This window comes from Pinus tabuliformis, chromosome 8 (assembly GCF_031772625.1).
Source record: "Pinus tabuliformis cultivar Carrire ecotype Pingquan chromosome 8, CPIR1, whole genome shotgun sequence".
Taxonomy (NCBI): domain Eukaryota; kingdom Viridiplantae; phylum Streptophyta; class Pinopsida; order Pinales; family Pinaceae; genus Pinus; species Pinus tabuliformis.
The window spans coordinates 494,623,341-494,644,635 of NC_142294.1; the positions used below are offsets into that span (position 1 = coordinate 494,623,341).

The 21,295-nt window shown below is 42.4% G+C and overlaps 1 long non-coding RNA gene across 1 annotated transcript; it reads right to left on the bottom strand.

Moving 5' to 3' along the window:
- Positions 1 to 17,212: 17,212 nt before the first annotated feature.
- Positions 17,213 to 17,753, bottom strand: LOC149236247 (uncharacterized). Its single transcript, XR_016268386.1, has 2 exons — positions 17,564 to 17,753; positions 17,213 to 17,276 (listed from the first exon to the last, which is right to left on the bottom strand). It is a non-coding gene; the product is annotated as an uncharacterized LOC149236247 (long non-coding RNA).
- Positions 17,754 to 21,295: the final 3,542 nt, after the last annotated feature.

Consider the following 21,295-nt stretch of genomic DNA (forward strand, 5'->3'; position numbering starts at 1 on the left):
AGCATCTGTTGATATTAAAATTTCAGATGAAGATAAGTGCATTAGTTTGTTGTCTTCTCTACCATATTCGTGGGATAGTCTGGTCATTGCAATAGGTAGCAATACAGCTGCCTTGCATTTTGATGAAATAGTCTCATCCTTGCTGACGAAGGAAATGAGACGGAAAAATATGGAGAGCCAGAATGGTGATGCCTTGTCTGTACGAGGATGGTCCCAGAACAGAAACAAAAATAAGTCATCAAGTGGGAGATCTAAATCTCCAGGAAAACCTATAAAGGTGGTGTGCTGGAAATGCAGACAAAAAGGGCACTTCAAAAGGGACTGTAAATCTAAAGCTCCTGACAAAGGAAAAGGATCTGATGATGCTCCTTCTGTAGAGGCGAAAACCACCTCAGAGGAAGGTGGGGATATGTACTTGTCTTCTTAAAGTACACATGTAGATCATGAGGCATGGTTGATTGACTCAAGTGCATCCTTTCACTTCACTACCCATAGAGAGTGGTTCTGCGAGTATCAGAAATACGATGGTGATGATGTCTTCTTAGGGGATGATAGGAAGGCTAGAATCATTGGTCGCGGAAAAGTAAAGTTGAAGTTACAAGGTGGAAGGGTTAGAATGCTTCCAGGTGTTCTACATATTTCTGCATTAGATAGAAATCTGATTTCTGTAAGCAAGCTGGATGATGCAGGTGTAAAAATAGTGTTCGAGAAGGATACCTGCAAAATGGTTCGGGGAGCACTGGTATTGATGCGGGGAGTTTGAATTGGAGCTCTGCACAAGCTACAAGGTAGCACTATTATTGATGGATGCAACAGTTCTGTGGTTCCTGGAAGTGGAGCAGAAAATATAGTGGTCTCTGGAGAGAAGACCATGTTGTGGCATCAAAGGCTTGGACATATTGGAGAGAAGGGGCTTCGAATGCTTCATGGTAAATGTATGGTAGAAGGTATGAGTAATAGCTCTCTAGATTTTGATTTGTGTGAAAATTGGGTATATGGGAAGCAGAATTGGGTGAGTTTCCCCTCTGGTAGTAAGAGGGCGAAATAGATATAAGAACTTGTGCACAGTGATGTGTTTGGACCTGTGAAGGTTCCATCATTGGGTAAGCCTGTGTACTACGTATCATTTATAGATGACTTCTCAAGGAATACATGGATATATTTCCTTAAGAAGAAATCTGAAGCCTTTGACAGGTTTAAAGAATTTAAGGCTCTCGTGGAAAATCAAACAAAGAAGAAGATAAAGGTGTTGAGGACAGATAATGGTGGAGAGTTTTGCAGCAAGGAATTTGAAGAATTCTATAAGAAGTGTGGTATAGCACGACAAAAGACTACTCCATATGCACCTCAGCAAAATGGAGTTGCAGAAAGAATGAATAAGACGTTGATGGAAAGGGCAAGAAGCATGCTCAGTGGTGTCGAGTTAGGACAGGAATTCTAGGTAGAGGCAGTGGATACTGCATGTTACCTGGTCAACAGGTCACCTTCATCAACGTTGGAGGATAAGACTCCTCAAGAGGTATGGACTGGTAAGAAACCCTCTCTTTCACATCTGAGGGTATTTGGATGTGACGCATATGTACATGTTCCAAAGGAGAAACGAACCAAGTTGGATAGTAAATCTGAAAAGTGCATCTTTATTGGGTATAAGGATGGTTTAAAAGGTTATAAATCTTTGGAACCCAATAACAAGGAAGGTTGTGTACAACCGAGATGTGGTGTTCAGAGAGGTGAAAGATGTTATTAAACATGAAGTCCAACCAAAGGAACCTGAGAAGATAGAGTTTGAGCTAAAGGAGGAAGAATCAGACTCTATAGCAGAGGAGGAATTAAAAGATGAAGAGCCACAAACTCCCGCTGTGAGAAGATCAGTTCGAGAAAGAAGGCAGCCTGAAAGGTATAGTCCATCTGCTTTATATTCAAATTTTGCTTTATCTATTACTGACGATGATCCTATAACTATGAAGGAAGCAGTAGATTCAGAGGATGAAAAACTCTGGAAAGAGGCCATGGATGATGAAATGGAATCTTTGCACAAAAATGAGGCTTGGGATCTGGTGGAGTTGCCGGCTGGAAGGAAACCCATTGGCAGCAAATGGGTGTTCAAAAAGAAGACAAATACGGAAGGAAAAGTGGAGAAATACAAAGCTCGGTTGGTAGAAAAAGGTTATTCCCAGGTGCTGGGAATTGATTTTGGTGATATTTTTTCTCCTGTTTCCAAGGTAACTTCTATTAGATTACTTTTATCTGTTGTTGCTGCTTTTGATTTTGAGGTAGAACAGATGGATGTGAAGACAACATTTCTTCACGTGGATCTAGAAGAGGAAATCTACATGAAGCAACCTGAAGGCTTTGCAGCGAAGGGTAAGAAAGAACTGGTATGCAAGTTAAAGAAGTCTCTGTATGGGTTAAAACAGTCACCAAGGATGTGGTATCAGAAATTTGATACATTTATACGGGGACTTGGCTTCACTAGAAGCAAAGCAGATCACTCTGTGTATTTTAAATTAATTGGTGACCGTGTTATTTATCTGGTCATGTATGTGGATGATATGTTGTTTGTTGGAAATGACAAAGAAATTATCCAGATTTGAAGACCCAATTGTCCTCCAAATTCGACATGAAAGATCCTAGTGCTAAAAACTATATTTTGGGCATGGAAATTAAAAGAGATCGAGCAAAGAGGAAGCTCTGGTTAAACCAGAGGAAGTATGTTGAGACAATACTGAAGAGGTTTAAATGCAGGATAGTAAACCAGTGAAGGTTCCTATTCCTGTAGGTGTGAGCTTATCTGCTCAACAGTGTCCCAAGACACAAGAAGAGGAAGAGGACATGTCCCGTGTTACATATGCAAGTGCAGTCGGTAGCCTGATGTATGTAATGGTTTGTACTAGACCAGACATTACACATGTAGTGGGAGTATTGAACAAGTTTATGCCAAAACCAGGAAAGGAGCATTGGACAACAGTGAAGCGGGTTTTCAGGTATTTGCGTCGCACTAGTGATTATGGTTTGTGCTACTTTTATCACCTAAATCTGCCTTAGGCTGAAGGAAGGCAAAAATTAGGGTAACCACAAACCACGCTCAGTCTGGTAGCTAGCCCTACCAGAGCAGGAGAGGGCTCTCTCCGAGTCACAATCAGTGAATGGATAAGCAAAATGATTTGAGATGACTTACAATGCAATATTTACCTTAGCCTAGTAAGTGAAAAGGGATTTTGAAAACAATTTTATGAATGACCGAGCCTCTGGGATGTATATGGGACTGGCACTCAGCAAAGAACAGAGAATTGAATATGAAGGCACAGATTATTTTGTGAGGCAAGGTAGGCGGAAAGAGCAGCAATTTTGGTTTAAGGTGACGCAGAATGGAAAGATTGCTGAGGAAAGTGAAAAGGGCATAGTCGCATGAATCCTTTTCAACAGAAGAATAACATTGCACATGAAATTTTCCCACAGGCGGAGCAATATAAATTGAATTCTACCTAATCTCACTTAGAAAATTTCACTGAAATGAAACGTGAATTGAATTATGAAACATAAAAAGATACATATGGAAAATAACAACACATTTGCTACACTCACAACCACAAGAATCTCATGAAATGGAGCCGCTGCCTTTCATTAATTCTTTGTCAAAAATACATAGTGCAGAAACAGAGTTTCTTTCCCACAGTCTCCCAGAAGTAACAAGCCAGCCAACCCTTTGCAAATAACTTGCATACAAAATATAGAATGTGTGGAGAAGAGATATAACGCCCAGAGGTTGGGAAGTTACTCAAATCATTACGAAATGGAGATGGAGAGCCAACCATCAGCTACAGGTGCAGCGCTCTCAAGCATGACATTTGGTTGGGGTGACCCTTTGCATTCCTTTGCCACTTGGATAGATGCCCATCTGGAGAGAAAACTCTTTAAATGTCGCCTTTGGTGCCAAAAAACCGAAGTGTAGATGACCGGGCCCACTTGGAGAAGTCGCGACCCGAAATTTCGCGAAACAGGAGCAAATTGGCAGTTTTTTCCTCTGTGCGCCGCGCCAAATTCTCTGTGCGTCATGCCACTTTGGAGCCTATTTTGGGGCACTTGTAGGTGTCCAAAATGTGCCCAAGTGGGCTTGTTGGAAAGCCTGTCCTGTCTAATTTCTAACCCCACTGGAATTTCCCAATTTGGTGCTCATTTGCCCCTCCAAATCTTCATTCTCCCAAGACTGCTTTCTATGTGTCAAAAAAGTGGCAGAGAGGCCATTTTTGCGCCTTTTTTACCTTTAGGAGACCCAGATCTTGTCAAAATTTCTTTCCCGGACACCAGTAGACATAATTTTCGATGCTGAATTGAAATATGCAAGTCGTTCCTTGATTAGAGCCCTAGAATTTTAGCATTGCGCCAGTGGCGCGGCGCACAGGGAGGAATTTCCTGTTCTGTGTCCAAAAAATTTGCCTGTGACGAAAATTTACCCAAATTTTTTGAAATTTGGGCCAGAGGTTCCCTATGAAGTGCTATGCTGTGTAGCGAAAGCGTTAGCCAAGATTCGAAGCTGATATTACTCCTATGCCTCTTTTGTCGCTTTGCTCAATTTTGCCTTCAGGCTCTTGATTCTTGCTTCGGAACTCATGTTTCGGGCTTGGTAGTGATGATTCATGCGCCTCAGCATGTCTTTCTCCCTGTTAGCTTTATCCAATCACTGCTCCAAGTGAACGTTCACTTTCTCTAACACATACTCCCGGTCCTCGTCTCTTTGCTCCATAGGTCTGCCTTGTGCTGCCAGAATGTGTTGCCGTTTTTCCTTGATCATTTGCAACTCTATCTCAGCTAGCCGATCCTCAAGTTGCTTGTTCCTCTACTCCAGATACTGCATGTTCCACTTTGCCCTTTCCAAGTCCAGGGATAAGTTCTCAATCACTGATTGTTGCTCCTGAATGATCTCTCCCAGCTCAGCATTCGTAGGTTCTACATCTGTCTCATCATCCTGGAGGAGAACAAACTCGGTTTCTTGCTCACCTGAGGGCCCTTCCTCCTGCACTGGCTCCTTGCCCTTACCCTGCTCCTGTGGTGCTGATGTCGGAAGCGAGGCCCCTTCCACCCCGGGTGGAGATAACACTCGCTTTGCTGCTGCGATCAACGGTCTACTGCCCTTGTGGTATGTAATGTATACTGGCATGGTGGCAGTCTCATGGCGCTCAAACTGATGTGAAGGACCTCCCACCTCATGCTCTGCCTCTGATACCACCGGTGGAGCGTTGAAGAAATCACGGAGCTGAAGTCCTCCCAAGCAATACCCTGTAATCCCAACTGATGGTCCACCAAAATCCGGATGAGAGTAAAATGATAGACATTGTTTAGCTGCTGTCGAGGGGTCTTGCGCTGCATGAAGTTTTTCATCTTCTCAATGTTGCTACAAATGAAAAATGGGAGGCTCATCATCCGTACCCTGGTGAAGTGCATGAGCAACCTGATATGATAGGCATAGAGGCGAGAAAACCTCCCCTCGCAACTGAAATACTTCATGATCAATCTCATGAGTGGGGCATACTCATCCCTCAAAAATCTGAATGGAAAAACTCTGGTGAGCTGGCTCAAGCAGTTGTTCTTGATGTAAGGCTCATAATGATGCCTCTCCACTTTCCTTTTTTTATGCCACTGTTCTCCAATGTTCGGTATTCCTGTTGCCAGTGATATGGTTTCCGATGTCAATGTGAAGGTGACCCCTGCCAGGACAGATTGACCTCCCTGTAGATGAAGTGCAAAAAGGCGGGCCAACTCATGATGGACTCTGACATTTGCCACCCTTTGACAAAATTCATAACATGCCAAGTACTGGAAACAAGACATGGCGAGTGGACATGCCTGCAGCTCAGTGAGGGTGTTTGGCTCATCTCTAAGATGTCTGCCACTCCGGTGATGTCTCCTATGGGCCCTCTCTCCTGAAGATGTGTCACTGTGGGTCCCCTCCTCATATTCTGATGAATTTTCTGATGCCATTACTACTGCTTGTACCCTGAGTTTTATGTTTCCCTCTGAATCCAATAGAACTGGTAAATGCTCTGAACAATCTGTCACCAAGGGGACAATAAAACAGGGGAGTGTTAGGAGGGGAATGATGAAAAGGGGAATAAGGGTTTAAAAGGAGAAATTTATCAGGGATTTGGGAGTGTTTTGGGGTATGGTGTTGGTGGGGTAGGGTTTTGATATTTTGAGCTATAGGAATAACAGGAACGAATAGATATGATTACAGTGGAGCTAGGGTGACTATTAGGGGAAACTGCTACAGGGGAATTAGCTGATAGAGGTAGGGTAGGAGCATACTTTAGCAATATTGTCACTATAGCAAAACCCTAGCTTCTTGACCTTCTTTGTGTCATCTTTGCTTTACTTTTTTAGAAAAATTTTACATTTGATTCATGGTCATCAAAATCACATTCCTCTTCAAGTTTAAATGCCAATGGTGAAGGTAGTTGGGCTACCTCTCCAATTTTGAGGGTTATTCACAAAAATTCTGGGCAATTTAATAATTTTTGGGCTTATATGTCTATGCACCGCGCGCTCTGCCCAGTGCGCCGCGCGCCGGGTATGCACCGCGCCAGTGGCGATTTTGCACTGTGGCCAGGCTTCCACTGCGCCGCACCACTCGTGTGTGTGCTGCGCACTGTAAACTCACCCAATATTTGCTTGAAAATAGGGGAGAGGGTTTTAGGGCGGTTTTAGGGTCGTTTCTTTAGGAAACATGACAGAATGGGGGTGGGAACGATGAAGAGTGAGGGGACAAGGGGAGGGGAGCAGAACCTTGGTGCTTATCATCACATTTTGCAACCCCATTTCTCGTTTTTCTGGATGATTTTTTCATGGTCGATCTTGTGCTTTTGGGGTACCATTTAAATATCTTATGCACACCAAATCATTGACAACTTTGAGAGAGGAAAGGTGTCAACAGGGCCTACCTCTTGATTTTCTAGCCTTCACTGAGATTTGGAATGATTTGCATTGTTTTTATGCCCTGGTTGTGTACGTCGCGCGCCAAGCCCAGTGCGTCGCGCGCTGGGTGTGCGTCGCGCCCTTGCAAAAACTGAATGGCGGGTAGGCTGCATGTGCGCCGCGCCCTCTGTGTGCGCCACGCTCCCTGGTGTATGCGCTACGCTCCTTGAAAACCAACTCTCCTTCACCCAAACTCTCACGATTTAGCTCTCTCACCTTTGAAATGTCTCTCCAAGTCTTACATGAGCACAATGGCTTTGATTTGGGCAAAAACAAGTATATATAGGCTTGGGAGAGATGGGTTTGATTTTTTCTTCATTGAAAACCCACTTTCTAATGTTTGTGTTTTGCACCTTTTTCATTGACTTTAAAACACCCTAATTTTCATTTTCTCTTTGAAATTTTGGCTCTCATGATGGGATTTTCGGCATTTCTTTGCGGGGACTGTGTGACTGGGAATTTTGCCTTAGAAACCATGACTGCATCTGAAAAATAAACTTGTGCATTTTTGGAAAATTCTGTCATAAATGACCTGTTTGACTTTTCTTCAAAACAGAGTTTGTAAGAAGAGTCGAAGTCTTTCCACTTTGAAGGTGAAGCTCACTGAACCATAGCTGTGTAAGGCCTCCCTTTGGCCTGCATGGCTTGTTCTGGACATGTTTTCAGAGACCCAACTGATGAATTCCTAGACCCAAACAATAAAAATGACTTTGTCCTGTAATAGGACCAGACCTGGATTGTCATGAGCTTTGATGATTATGGACAAAGACCTGAGCCAGCAGGGGCCAGAGATGAGGGAAAATGAGTAGCATGACTTTCTCTGTCAGATCATGGCATGTCCCTAGCGAAATTCAGCTGAGTGAATGGAGCAGGACACCTAAAATTGAGATGCAGAAAGAGTTTTGAACTCTGACGGAGGGCTGACCAGACCGACTCTAACATTGGCTCCAATGGGGGATGGTATCTCCTTGGAGGTGCCAAGAACAGCAAATCTCTGGAGTAGCTAGATAGTTCCTTTTGTCCATTGGGCTATGGAGTCATCATTTTGATAAACAACACAGGACTCTAACTTGTTTATGAAACTGGAATAACCAAGAAATTGACTCAAACTTAACAATTGGAATAACTCAAAAAATTGATTTTACATACTGAAACCAAACTGAAATAAAAATGGTATTTACAATGACAGTGGAAGCAGCGTTAATAGATCAACAATGATACCGCTTGAGCAGCTGACCATTGATCGACCCTCCAGGACAGTCTTCCCCGTTCATCTCCTTCAGAAGAAAGGCATTCTACCCCCTATATGTTGCGATCTTGAAAGGAACTTTCCACATATTTTCGAACTTTCTGTGCTTGCCTTTCTCTTCATTCCTTGCATCCCACTTCAGCACCACATCATCCAACTGAAATTTATCCGTTTTTGCTTTTCTGTCATAGATTTTCTTTATCTTCTCCTGCAACTTGGATGTGTTTTTGAAAACTTCTTCTCTTGTTTGTTGCAAGTGGATCATTTGATTCAGCCTTCTCTGCATGGGATCTTCCTCACTGTCGGCCTCCTGAAGAAGTTTGACCACCGAGGCAGCAAGAGAAGCGGGAAATACTGTATCCACTCCATAAACCAGCTCAAACGGTGACATACCAATAGACTTTTTTTGACTGGTCCGATCTGCCCAAAGTGCATGGACCAGCCTCTTGTTCCAGCTCTTCTTATTTATTTCCAGCAGCTTCTTGATGATGTTGACCAAAGATTTATTCGAAGATTCTACCAATCCATTGCCTTGCGGATGATAGGCAGTTGAATGACCCAAAATTATGTGATATTTGTGACAAAATTCTACCATCCTTTTCGATTTGAAAGCTGCTGCATTATCAGTGATTAATTTGTTTAGACAACCAAAGCGAGACAAGATGTTATTTTCGAGAAATGAAATGATTACCGTGTCCGTTGCTTGTCTGGTAGGGGCTGCCTCAATCCATTTTGCGAAATATTCTGTCGCTGTAAGGATCCACCTATGCTGTCCAGAAGAGGCGAGATGAATTTCCCCAATGAAATCCAACCCCCACTACTGGAAGGGAGCGCTCACTTCAATAGGCTTAAGTGGTAAAGGTTGTAATTTCTGTTTTCCTTCAAAAATTTGACACTTATGACAGCGCTTGACCATCTTATGCACATCGGCAAACAAAGTAGGCCAGTAGTACCCCACTCTAAAAATTTTGTTCGTTGTTGACTTCCAAAAAAGATGACCTCCACACTCTCTTCCGTGGAAATCCTCCATGACTTTCTTTGCCTCCTCTTCCACCAAACAATTTAACAAAATGCCACCGGGATCTTTCCAATACATTGCAGAATTCAAAATACAAAACTTGGCAGCGTTCAATTTGAGTGTTCTCGCTTTGTTTCTAGTCATGCCGGGTGGTGGTGATAGATTTTTCAGTACATATATTATATCAGAATACCATGGGGACAAAGCAAACATTTCGGATACCTGAATTGAAGTTCCTTCCTCATTCTCATCGGACATGGCAGCGATCAGATTTATGTCCAATGCATGCAAGTTTGATTCAGCCATTAGCTTCGCCAACCCCTGCCCTTTGACCAGCTTTGTAGGCTTTATCTCCACATCATATTCTAGCAAGGCTGCAATCCATTTGCCTCTTCTCCCTTCTGGATCAGTCTGCACTAAAACATCTTTTACAGCAGTATTAGGAACATAGGCCAGAATGTGAGAGTGTAGGATATATACCCGGAAATCCTTCAATGCCTTCACCAATGCCAGGGCTTGCTTCTCAATGATGTTGTACTTCAAAGCTACATCCCTTATGGCCCTGCTGAAGAATGCAATGGGTCTTTCATGATCACCTCTCTTCTGCAATAATACCGCTGCCATAGTGTGCTCAGAAGCAAATGAAAACAATATGAAATCTTGAGTGTAGTTCGGGTTGACTAGAACTGGAGCTGAAAAAAGGGCCAATTTGACCAAGTTGAAAGATTTTACAGCCTCATCTGTCCATTTCACCTGGCTGTCCTTCTTAAGCATGTTGGTCATTTCTTTCAAGTGTTCTGCAAGATTAGGCACAAAGCGACGCAGAAAATTCATCTTACCATTGAATGATTGTATCTCCTTTTTGTTCCTAGGCAGATCGATTTGTTGAATTGCTTGCACACGTGGTGGGTTTATACGGATGCCATCCTTTGAAATGATATGCCCAAGTAATTTTCCTTCCTCCATGGCGAACAAGCTCTTCTTAGGATTCAACGATAGACCATATTTCCTGCATTTTTGAAAGACAATTTTTAGGTGATGCATGTGTTCTTCATCAGACTTTGAAAACATCGTCAAGTCATCCAAGTACACCACCAAAAACACATCCTTCTCATTTGCAAACGCCAAGTCCATTGCCCGCTGAAATGTGGCACCTGCATTCTTTAAACCGAATGGCATTTTGGCATAGTGAAAGGTTTCCCATGGAGTGGTGAATGCTGTCTTGTCCCTATCATCTTCATGGACGAAAATTTGGTTATATCCGGAATAACCGTCAAGCAGCGACATACGAGATGCCCCCACTACTCGCTGAAGTATATGGTCCATCTTGGGCAGCGGATAGTTGTCCTTTAATGAGACCTTATTTAGATTTTTGAAATCAATGCATAGGTGGATCTCACCGGTTTTCTTGCGTACAGGCACTAAGTTAGATATCCAATCTGAAAATCTGATGGGCACAATGATACCTGACTTGTACAACCTATTTACCTCCTTTTCGATAGATGGCAGCAACTTTGGATTTATCCTCCTCAGCTTTTGTCTAAATGGCTTTTGATTGGGCTTGATGGGTATTGTGTGTTGAATGATATTCGTATCATAGGTCTTTAAATCAGAATAATCCCAAGCGAATACATCTGCAAATGAAGCCATCAAACTGATGTATTTGTCCTTGATCTTTGGCGGTAAGGCTTTGGACAAATTTACCAACTTTGGATTAGCAACTATACTGATATTGACTTCTTCTACACCTTTCTTCGTTGGCTGCAATGTTGGCTTGCGGGCTACATCATCCTGATCAAAAAGTTCCTCTAGAGGTATCAAGCCTTTGGGAATGATGTTATTCTTCAGTTGTAATACGTCCATTTGATTGATCTGCACTTCATCTGTACCATTCCCTTTTTCCTCATCATTTTCCACATCGATTGAGGTTTCTTTGAACTTGCCATTGTTGAGAAGAAAATCCTTAATCTCCTCATCATCTTCGAACACTTGCCAATATCGCTGATTGTCTGGAATGGTTGGACAGTGCTTGACATGGATTTCAAATTTATTGCCGAAGTTCATGGGGATCTTCAAGCTTCTCGCTGCCTTGGCAAGAGCATCAGCAATACTATTTTGTATACGTGGCACACATGTCAAGGTGTATTCTAAAAATAGCTTCAAGATGTCTAAAACTACATTACGATAGGCCCGCATCCTCGGATGTTTTTCTTGATACTCACCTCTGACCTGTTTTATCACCAACTCAGAGTCACCATATACAGAAATCCTCTTTGCATTCAGCTTTCTAAGAATCTTCAGGCCAGCAATCAGAGCTTCATACTCCACTTCATTATTTGAACATTCAAAGGCCAACTTGTAAGAGCAAACTCTCACGCTGCTAGGCACTTTGTTTGGGGCGGAGAAATGACTACATACCCAAATACCAATACAAGCGCCATCATTCCCTACTGCTCCATCAAAATCCATGGTCCACAAGCCTTCTTCGTCTTCTTGCAAGTGCTGGAAATCTGTTTGCTATCCATTGTTTACTTGTTGTCCATCGTTTTCAGCTAATTGCCCAATCTTTTGCTGCTTTTCTTGTCCTTCTTTCTTCAATATTTCTCTGAAATTTTTGGTTATCGCGGAATGTCGTCTGCTTCTACTATCTGACTATCTATCTCATTTAAACTATCTAAAAGCAAAACAAAAGACTCTAAATCTGTATGTACATAGTTAATAGGATGATTTATCGGTTTCTCCTTGCTTGTGATCATATATGTCATCTTTTGTTCCCAATATAACTTCCTCATTTGTCTAAACACCGAGATTGTTGCATAGGAGAAATTCAGTTGTAGTGTCCCCTTCAATTTCGCTACCCAAGACCTGGAAAGAAGCATGCCAAACCTTGGAGGAATGTCTGCTACCACTACATCCATCATAACGTTTTTCATAGGAAGCTGATCTAAACTCACAACTAAGTCTTTGATGAGCCCTATGCACCTTACTCTGCTAGAATCGAATGAATAGAGATCATGATATTGGCGGGTGATGTCCAGACCAAGCTTATCCATGATAGCCTTGGGCATGAGATTGTGAGAAGCTCTGGAATCGAACATGGCATTGTGTAGCACAAAGTCATGCAATTGTAAACTGATATAGAAGGGTGGCACATCGCTATCGGGAGACTCACCATTAGTTGCTGGTTTAAAAATCATTTCAGGTTATCATCTTCCACATTTACCATGTCTGACATTGGGTCCAAATTCAACATTTTAAAAATCTGTCATCTATAACTGTTGTTCTTCATTATTTCAGTCAAGGGGATGGATACCTTTAGCTTAGAAATCTCATTCTCTAGGCTGAAAGCGGGAGTTTTTTCTACCTCTTTGACTGGGATCTCTCTCCTTTCCTTCTCTTTTGATGTGGCTGGTTGCTGTGATTGTTCTGCTAGTTTTGATTTGCTACTCTCCGGACCAACCGCCTCCTTTCCTTTTCTTTGTGTAGCTGATGGATCATTTTTTGTTGTTTCACCATCCTTCTTTTTCTAAATTGGTTTGGCCGCCACATCTCTGTTTCTAAGGGAATATCGCTACTGTTGTGCAGACAAAGCATTCATATACCCCCTTTGATATTCTTTCGATTCCTCTTCCAACATGGTTTCGTTAGCTAGAATAAAATCAGTATCTTGGTGTGTAGCTGAATTTACTGTACATTCTTCCTCTTCGGTGATGTAAGTAGGCAGCTCATCTGGAGTAAAGAGATGGTTTTCCTCGCCTATTACATTCTCGTCCTCATCTAACTCCGGTCCATGTACAAAATTCTGTTGCAAAGGTGTTTGTACCGGCTATTGTGTTGTCTGCTCTTGAATTCGCTGATCTCTTTGTCTTATCCTATATTGTGGCTGTTGTTGACCACGAAAGTTAGGATTCCTAACTTGTGGCTCTGGCTTGTCAAGTTTTACCCTTTCAAGCATTTGCTCTACCTTTTTGAGGAGTTGATCCATTGAAGAAGATTCTTCTTTCACTGTGGTTTTCTTCTCTGCTTTCGCTCTAGCTCTTTTGGACAGCAGATTTGCCTCAATGCTGACCGCAATTTTCTGCATGTCTTCCATTGTAGCCGGTTCTCTCTCTCTTCATTGGTACGCCATGTCAGCATCAAAACCATCCGGAAACTTCATCATTGCTAGTCCCACAGGTGGCTTTAGATGGTCTGGAATTTCGTTGTAGACTGCATTAAATCTAACACAATAATCTTGGACCAACTCACCGGCATTCCGTTTGATTTGTTCATACTTAGCCAGAATTTGAAGGGGATTCTTTTTCACCTCCCACCGGTTCAAAAATTGTCTTTGTAGTTCAACCAAGGTAGTGATACTTGTAGCCGTCAAACCTCTGAACCATTTCCTCACATCACCTGCAAATGTTTGAACAAAGAGCCTCATTGCCATGTTCTCTGCATCGATCTCATGAAGTTCACAGAAGTCTGCCATTTTATCTACATGTTGTTGAGCTGTAATACTGTTAGGAGTGCCATCAAAAAATGGGATTTTACTTTGATAATCATTCGGCATGTCATCTAGGACTTGGGGCAGAACAAGGTGTGCGAAACGGGCAGCCATCATTCTCGGTGGATTTGGCCTTGGGGGTGTTGGAGGAGTGTGCACGGTTTGCAAGGGGCTTGCACTTGGAGTTTGGGGCTGTGTGGCAATGTAATTATTAATTAATCTATTAGCTCTTTCTGTTTCAAGGTCTACAAGAAATTGCGAATTGGGGACAGTGTAATCAACAGCCCTTTCGAATTTAGACTCAAACAGTGATATTTCAAATCGTTCGTCAAACTCAAGCTCCTCAAGATACTCAAAAATGTCGGGACATGAATGGAATTTGAACACGGGAGTTATGGTGCTTTCTTGACGAAGGAGTCTTGGGATCAAATTGGGATTTTCGTAAATATGAGGAGGGTCTGGGTCTGGATTTGCTCTGGTATATCGTCTCGAAGCCAGCATGCTATTGAGAGAAATTACGGGACACAACCAACTTACTCAGCCTTTCCAATCCTAAGCTCATCATCCAAAAGCCTAGAATTATTATGAAACAAGGGGGTTTGATTTTCAACTTTGTCCCCAGTGGAGTCGCCACTATGTTAGCACCTAAATCTGCCTTAGGCTGAAGGAAGGCAAAAATTAGGGTAACCACAAACCACGCTCAGTCTGGTAGCTAGCCCTACCAGAGCAGGAGAGGGCTCTCTTCGAGTCATGCTTAGTGAATGGATAAGAAAAATGATCTGAGATGACTTACAATGCAATATTTACCTTAGGCTAGTAAGTGAAAAGAGATTTTGAAAACAATTTTATGAATGACCGAGCTTTTGGGATGTATATGGGACTGGCGCTCAGCAAAGAACAGAGAATTGAATATGAAGGCACAGATTATTCCGTGAGGCAAGGTAGGCGGAAAGAGCAGCAATTTCGGCTTAAGGTGACGCAGAATGGAAAGATTGCTGAAGAAAGTGAAAAGGGCATAGTCGCATGAATCCTTTTCAACAGAAGAATAACACTGCACATGAAATTTTCCCACAGGCAGAGCAATATAAATTGAATTCTACCTAATCTCACTTAGAAAATTTCACTGAAATGAAACGTGAATTGAATTATGAAACATAACAAGATACATATGGAACATAAGAACACATTTGCTACACTCACTGTTAAACACACATGGGAGCGAGAGAAAATATGAAAGATAAATCATGCAATTCATTTTTTATTAACAAGAGATTTACATTTATAGTACATTATGTGACTCTTGGGTTTCAGATCCCAAGGTCTCTTGGACTGCTTTGGTCTATTCGGCTTCCACACTAACCCATTTAGGATTAGGTGTCCAACATCCCCCCCCTTAATCCGAAGGGTTATGTATGAGTCCAAGAAGAGAGCTGTAATACAAAATGTGCAAAAAAATGCATGGCAGCACTAGGCTGAATGTGCTCTATCAAATGTTGGTAAAAAGGGCAGTGGTTTAAGGATGACCACCAACACTGGAACGCTTAGTGCAGTTCCCAGAACTCTTCCAAAACTGGCAAGAAACTGAAGTTTTCTGCTAGAGGAAGTGATCCTATTGTTTTAAAGAGGGAAACCTTCAACCATAAAAGCGAGGTCTCACCCCATATAAAAGGTAAAACTTCAACCTGAAAAGGGAAGTCTCAACCTGTGATGGTTTAAGGATGACCAACAACTCTGGAATGCTTAATGCAATTCCTGGAACTCTTCCAAAGCTGGCAAGAAGCTGGTGTCTTCTGCTAGAGGAAGTGTTCTCAATTTTGTTCCTGGAACTCTTCCAAAGCTGGCAAGAAGCTAGTGTCTTCTGCTAGAGGAAGTGTTCTCAATTTTGTTCCTGGAACTCTTCCAAAACTGGCAAGAAGCTGAAGTCTTCTACTAGAGGAAGTGTCCCAGATTGCCAACTGAAGGCATGCTCAGGGGCATCTTTGTCTCTGGCTACAACTCTGAAACTGGTGTGGCAGGTTGTGGCTCAGGCTCGCTTGATGTGACTTTGAAGCTTGTAGATGACCATCATTTCCCCCCCTGTCAGATACAAGGCGAGATGATGGAGAAAACTCAGCTGCAAGACTGTTCAATACTATGGAACAAGTTCTAACATGTGTTTGGAATATCTTCTTGGCTGTTGATGCCCATTGCTAAGAAGCGATCCATCCAAGATGAATCTTTGTTCTTGCAGGACATTTGTTTTTGAAGCATCTGTGTGAAGAATGGCTAGTTTTATGACAGTGCTTACATGGATGAAGATCAAAACAGTGATCTTTCAGATGGCCAACTCGGTCACAGTGTTGGCATTTTACGATCTGTTGTTGTTGTTGTTGTTGTTGTTGTTGTTGTTGTTGTTGCGGTGGAAGAGGAGTAGAATCTGGAACAGATGGAGGTGAACTGTCATGAGGAGCAAGTGAACTGTCATGAATGAATCCAGCACTCTGAAACTGAATGGGCTTGGCATAGTCTGGAATATGAAAGGACAGGTCCTTGTCATATCCAAGACCAGTTTTGTGCTTGTTGTGGACAAGTTGTTCCCAAGGTCTGATGATGGGCTTGGGAAGTGCAAGCTAAGTTTCTGCATCTGCATGGACAACTGCTGCTTTATGGGGTACTAAATCTGAATGAACTGTAATATTATTGTCTTGTTGTTGATGGGTTGCAGTCTCAACGTTCTGAATAGAAACAGGTTCAGAATGATGTCTATTTTGATGTAGCTCTTCTTGCTGTAGCTGTGATTCAAGCTGCAAAAAATCAATCTTTTCCTGTGCATTTTGTAGACATGTCTGAATTTTTGAGAGAGATCCTATGTTGATCTGTAATGTGTCATCAACAGTAGATTGTATAAGAGTTTTCATGAACTCTAATACTTCACTGATTCTGGCCATTTTTCTTCAATGTCAGATTTACACCTTAAAAACTGATCACAATTATTACTTTATGCAGAAAAGTAATAGTACACAACAATATCTTGTATAAATGTGCAGCAAATGAATCAGGGAATCAATATATGTAGACAGACACTATAATGGGTTTTAAATACAATGCCACAATTGGGGCAGCAACAACTGCAAACTTGCTTGGATCCTCAAATTATCGTGATCAGCACTCTAGGAGATCAATCCCAAAATCACAAAATATTGGGGATTCAATGCTGCTAAGTTCACATCAATCCATGACATTTGTAACATGAGATTGCACCCTTGACCTGATCGTAAAACTTCAATCCTGTTATTAAATTCCAAAAATTTTACAATATGAGGTGGAATTGCGCTCTAATAGATCCACCTAAAGGCAAACCCAATTAATAAATCCGATTATTCAGTACTTATCACTGCTAACACCATATCCCGAACCTATTTAACAACAAATACGATTATTGGATACTAATTGCTGCTAACTTCCCACCCATCTGGGACATGGGTTTGTATCCGTCAACCAATTGCAACACTCCAATGCTATATCGAGTTCCAGATTCGTTGTTTCATGTACAGAAGCACTCTCGTAAATCAGCCCTGAACCAATAACCAAATAACAATCCAATATATTAAGCCCTGAGTGTTGCTAATTCAGTATCAAACTCTGCTATATGCTGTTCTCGGAGATCAACCCCCAATAATAAATCCACCAATTGGACACTCAGTGCTGTTTCTTTCCCATCAATACATTCGATTTTTTTATTTTTTTTTTACACGAAATTGTATCCTTGCCGAATCCTAGAACTTATATTATAATCACAACGCAAGAAATTCAAAAGTTTTTGTTAAAACATATATTCCAAGCACTGATCTTCACCAAGTACCTTGTACTTTTTGGCATGAAACGTGCAAGCCCTTCATTGATCTTCGCCAGAGAATCCAAATAGATCTACTGCTACTGCCCAATCCTGCAAATAAGCCACATGGGCAATCCACAATAGAACTTGGAAAGCACAATCTGCATCAGAATTGCACTATCCAAATCGTGGATCAGATCCCATTGATTTTTGAGAAGTGGCCAGGTCTAGATAACCAAATGTTATTATTCAAATGATTTTACATGATTTTTAAAAAGACCACAGAGCGTTGTATAGTTCAACGCATATACCAAGGCGGTGTATACCAAAATAAAACCGCAGAGCCCCTTCAACGCATTCAACACTTTGCTGGACTTCGTTTTACAGCAAGGCAGTATTAGCAGAAGAGAGAGCCAGACAAAAGCTGGGAGTATTGAGAGTTTTGAACTCTTACTGGATCAATCGGGACTCCACCTACAAGTATTATGAAGTGATACTGGTTGACGAGGCACACAAGGTAATACGAAATGATCCTCGAATCAACTGGATCTGTAATGCAGTTCACAAGCACAGGGAGCTTCTTGGACTTACATCAGAAGGAAAGAAGTACAGGGGTCTCCGAGGACGGGGCCATCTGTACCACAAGGCTCGTGCTATATGGAAAAGAAACAATACTCTATCTCTTCGGCGTTATCGATAGATTCATGGGTAGCATCTATAATAGCTTTGCATTCAAAACTTATATTGTTTCATTTGTCGGTAGCCTTAGTAGAGCAATCTCAACCATAACACTTAGCCCGTCAATTCAACATCATCATCAGACTCTGTCCATTGGCATATGTCGACCCCACAGCCACACAATTTCATTGCAATCTGATATGAAAAGAGGCTCTGAAATCTGATATGAAAAGAGCCTCTGAAATCTCGTTCCTCCGATTTGTTAGCATTCAAATCTAGCGTACACTCAATTTCAATGAACGACATCATGAGAGAAAATCGACCCTACGCTGATACTATGTCGAGGCATTAGGGACGTTGCACTTCTTTTATGTGATTTGAACTGCAGTCGCAGAACGAGCACGACACCATTGCTGACAGTAACGCCGAGTATCAATGATATTAATCAATGGCGACCTTCTCGGAGGCTCCTCCAGGTGACGGTAAGGCCGGAGAAAATCTTCAAAACTAAATGCACGCAATGCCACACGGTTGACATGGGTGCAGGTATCAATATCATGTCAAATTGAATGCATTATTCTGGGTAAAGAACACGGCAACTGGTGTGGGGTGAGCTTCAAAGTCGTTCACAATTTGACAACCGTTTCACCTTCCAAACGTAAATCCAATGTCAGATTACAGATCCAACGTATATACAACGTTTAGAAAAACGCAGAGAACACTGCTACCAGGTCAGGGAGGTGTCAGTGCTGCAATATGGGCAGAAAATAGGAGTTACAAGAGAATCTAAAATGTTTATGAGACCAGCGGCGTGAAGAGGGCAGCGTATGGAGGCCAGTTGCGTATATCGAAGCCCAACACTCTAAATTCACAGTTTTGTCAGGGAATAATGGTAAATCGCAGCACTGTTATACCAGTGGGCAGACTTTGATAGGCCGCAGGTAGGAATACAATGCCTAGTTGCAGATCTGATGCGCTCAGATAAAATAAATGGTCACGTAATGAAGACTAGGCCAGCACTATTCAAGGCAACTCAGACCAGTTGCTAAACAGTGAGAAAACTACACAGGCCACACATCATGGCTCCGATACCATGTTAAACACACATGGGAGCGAGAGAAAATATGAAAGATAAATCATGCAATTCATTTTTTATTAACAAGAGATTTACATTTATAGTACATTATGTGACTCTTGGGTTTCAGATCCCAAGGTCTCTTGGACTGCTTTGGTCTATTCGGCTTCCACACTAACCCGTTTAGGATTAGGTGTCCAACACTCACAACCACAAGAATCTTGTGAAACAGAGCTGTTGCCTTTCATTAATTCTCTGTCAAAAATACACAATGCAGAAACAAAGTTTCTTTCCCACAGTCTCCCAGAAGTTACAAGCCATCCAACCCTTTGCAAATAACTTGCATACAATATATAGAATGTGTGGAGAAGAGATAGAACGCCCAGGGGTTGGGAAGTTACTCAAATCATTACGAAATGGAGATGGAGAGCCAACCATCAGCTACAGGTGCAGTGCTCTCAAGCATGACATTTGGCTGGGGTGACCCTTTGCATTCCTTTGCCACTTGGATAGATGCCCATCTGGAGAGAAAAATCTTTAAATTTTGCCTTTGGTGCCAAAAAATCGAAGTCTAGATGACCGGGCCCACTTGGAGAAGTCGCGACCCGAAATTTCGCGAAACAGGAGCAAATTGGCAGTTTTTTCCTCTGTGCGCCGCGCCAAATTCTGTGTGCGTTGCGCCACTTTGGAGCCTGTTTTAGGGCACTTTCAAGTGTTCAAAGTGTGCCCAAGTGGGCTTTTTGGAAAGCATTTCCTCTCTACTTTCTAAACCCATTGGAATTTCCCAATTTTCTGCTCATTTGCCCCTCCAAATCTTCATTCTCCCAACACTGCTTTCTGTGTGTCAAAAAAGTGGCAGAGAGGCCATTTTTGGGCGTTTTTTGACCTTTAGGAGACCCAGATATTGTCAAAATTTCTTGCCCGGACACCAGTAGATGTATTTTTCGATGCTGAATCCAAATATGCAAGCCGTTCCTCGATTAGAGCCCTAGAATTTTAGCGTTGCACCAGTGGCGCGGCGCACAGGGAGGAATTTCCTGTTTTGTGTCCAAAAAATTTGCCTATGACCAAAATTTGCCCAAATTTTTTGAAATTTGGGCTGGAGGTTCCCTATGAAGTGCTATGCTATGCCAAGGAAGCCTCAGCCAAGATTCGAAGCCGATCTTGCTCCTTTGCCTCCTTTGCCTCTTTTGTCGCTTTGCTCAATTTTGCCTTTAGGCTCCTGATTCTTGCTTTGGAACTCATGTTTCGGGCCTGGTAGTGATGATTCATGCGCCTCAGCATGTCTTTCTCCCTATTAGCTTTATCCAATTGCTACTCCAAGTGAACGTTCACTTTCTCTAACACATACTCCCAGTCCTCGTCTCTTTGCTCCATAGGTCTGCCTTGTGCTGCCAGAATGTGTCACCGGTTTTCCTTGATCATTTGCAACTCTATCTCAGCTAGCTGATCCTCAAGTTGCTTGTTCCTCTGCTCCAGATACTGCACGTTCCACTTGGCCCTTTCCAAGTCCAGGGATAAGTTCTCAATCACTGATTGTTGCTCCTGAATGATCTCTCCCTGCTCAGCATTCGTAGGTTCTGCATCTGTCTCATCATCCTGGAGGAGAACAAACTCGGTTTCTTGCTCACCTAATGGCCCTTCCTCCTGCACTGGCTCCTTGCCCTTACCTTGCTCCTATGGTGTTGATGTCGGAAGCGAGGCCCCTTCCTCCCAAGGTGGAGATAACACTCGCTTTGTTGTTGTGATCAACGGTCTACTGCCCTTCTGGTATGTGATGTATACTAGCATGGTGGCAGTCTCATGGCGCTCAAACTAATGTGAAGGACCTCCACCTCATGCTCTGCCTCTGATACCACCAGTGGAGCATTGAAGAAATCATGGGAGATGAAGTCCTCCCAAACAATACCCTGTAATCCCAACTGATGGTCCACCAAAATCCGGATGAGAGCAAAATGATAGACACTGTTTAGCTGCTGTCGAGGGGTCTTGCGCTGCATGAAGTT